The sequence below is a fragment of the Trachymyrmex cornetzi genome, unplaced genomic scaffold (assembly GCF_001594075.2).
Source record: "Trachymyrmex cornetzi isolate Tcor2-1 unplaced genomic scaffold, Tcor1.1 scaffold726, whole genome shotgun sequence".
NCBI lineage: Eukaryota > Metazoa > Arthropoda > Insecta > Hymenoptera > Formicidae > Trachymyrmex > Trachymyrmex cornetzi.
Genome location: NW_017300055.1, coordinates 490,128 through 493,034, shown reverse-complemented (window position 1 = coordinate 493,034; position 2,907 = coordinate 490,128).

The following is a 2,907-nucleotide window of genomic DNA, read 5'->3' as shown; positions in this document are numbered from 1 at the left end:
AAGTATACAATTTAATTAAAAAATTAAAAGAATTATTTATACGAGTAGTATTCATTATTTTAAATAACTACACTTCTGACTTATTTCCTATTTAATATTTTATATAAATTTCCGGAAACTATTTTATATTTTTCATTTTAAACAAGTCGTATTTATTTTTTACTAATTTCTATGATTTTGTATTTTAATTACGTTTCTGAAACTTATTTTATGTTTTTTATTTTATATAATTCGTATAATATGTTATTTTATCGAGCCGTGATCGGCATCATACGTAAGTTTAAAGAATTTCTGAAACACAGATAATTTGCAGTACCAATAGTGTCTTAAATTAATTTATTAACTGAAAAATTAAATAATGATTAGATAATTTGCAGTAATAGTAGGGTCTTAAATTAATTTATTAACTAAAAAATTAAATTATGATTAACAAGATATTTAGTACTTTTAGCCGAAGCGTATTTAGCACAAATTGTTTCACGATATTAAGAAAATTTATCTTTATATAAATGTATCTTTAATAAAAAACATATATATATATAATATTTTATCAATCTTTATTTAAGTATGAATCATTAAAAAGAATAATGAAAATTGAGACATAATGTTGGAATATCAAAAATATCCCACGCGAATAATGACTATAAATTACGTTTAAAAAAAGATTGTGCTAGAGATGCCACGAAGCAAAACGCGAAATGTACGGCCGATACCCGTTTGTCAAAATCATGTAAAATACGAATAATTGAGAATAAACCGTGAATATTTTTTGTACGCAATAATTGGGTATCTGAACGGTGCCCGCGGAGCAGCGTGGGGACGGATCGCGCGACAAAAAGCGAGGGGGAGGGGATCGCGCGACGAAAAGCGAGGGGGAGCGGGCCGCGCGGCGCCGTGGTCGACTACGTCATCACTTCGGTATGCGCTCGGCGACCATGGGGCGAGGGTGAGACGGACGTGTAGCACGAGGGTGCTGCGCATTAATCTACGAAAATGAGATATTCATGAACGCAATTTGATGATCAATTACGTAAGGAATATTAATGTTACTCAAATATTAATGTTACTCAAAACCGAAGGGTCAACCACTATTTAAAAAATGTACAGTGATTGCTAATTATGGCAATACAATATTTTATTGCTAGCATTGCTATTGTAATGTTAGTATTATTTTCGTATTGCTAGCAATACTGCTTATTCCTAATATTTTTATTTTATTATCAGTATTGTCACAGTATTGCCGATATTGCCAGAATTAAATAAGTATTTCTGTATTCTCGAACAATACAAAGTGTAAAATTGTGACATAAGACGTGTTTAAATCGTCTTTTAGATGCAAAAAACGTCTTATGACCCGATTTTAGAAACTTTTGTTGTCTGGATTACTTCTTTAATATATAATATATAATATGTTATATATTATACTTTATTTCTACGTTACATTATATATTATGTAATATATATGGAATTATATTAATATAAAAAGATGGCCATACGGATATGATTACCATAAGCTTCAGAATAATTACAAAAATGCTCTACTTATATAAATTATTAGCGAAATTACAACCTATGGCCATCTTATCCGTATATGGCCATAATATACCCGAGTTTACTCTAAAGTTATGGGATTATATTAAAATAAAAATATAAATTCTTTATAGAAACGTAATGAATAATAATATAAAATAATAATTAATTATTTTTGAACTTTTTGAATTTTTTTTTAATTTCTGCCCGTACTTTTTTATTAATTGTGAACGGATTTGTACCATTTAAAATTACCGGTCCATGTATTACAAATCTTTTATCAACTTCTTGAATATCATCCTTTTTTCGCCATTTGTATTCATCCAAATTAGTACACAAAAATTTAATTTTGCTCATATTTTGTTTTACATGTAACAACCTTCCTATATACCATCCTGTATCATTATTACTTAACATTTTATCAACAAATTCGTCCATTTTTAATCTGAAATTCGAAATAATAATCTCATCAATAAAAAGTATTACTTTTTTATTGCGAATTTACTGCGCATTTAATTTTATTGCGAATACTTGAGAATAGCCACCCCTGTCTTTTTCGTATACCTAACCTCGTAGGATAATGCACGATTTTGTGATTCTCTTTCATGCTATTACGTTGGTTAAAAATACAGGACAAACAATCAAACTTTGATTTTTCGCCCTTGTCTGCGAAAAGGCCGGAATAACTACTCTGAGGTTTATTCCTAGTAACGTACCCTCGTCGCCGATTTATTTGAAAGTGAACGAACCGCAGCCGGTTCGTCGCGTCGCGCGTTTCGGGAGTGCCTTTCAAGTTATCGGACTCAAGTTATAGTCCGCGCGCGATTATAGTTTATTATTCGCGAGTGTGTTACGCGAGTGTCCTGTGCGAGATGTTAATCATATTCTGAGAGGAGGTGGAGGTCTGGGAGAGACATCAGGCACCGGTGGAACAACCTTGCGGTAAATATTATTTTTATTTGTGTAAAATTAACCTTTTTTTGCTTGTTTTTAAATCATTTTATTTGACAATGATTTAAAAATGATTATTTTTTAATCATTGTTAAATAAAATGATTTAAATAATTATATATTCTCTAAAGTAATTTTCAATTTCAATAAGTATATATATATATATATATTCTCTAAAATAATTATATACGTATTCTCTAAAGAAGATCTTAGTAAAACTAAATATATAAAATTTTATAGTGATTTTTAAGTATATAATTCTCCTTTTATATATATTTAAATTAGATAAAAGGATAGTTACCTAAAATTTAGATAAAATAATTATACATACTCTCTAAAATAATTATATATATTCTCTAAAGAAGATCTTAGTAAAAATAAATTTTTATAAAATTTGAAAGTGATTTTTAACTTGTTAAAATTAAAC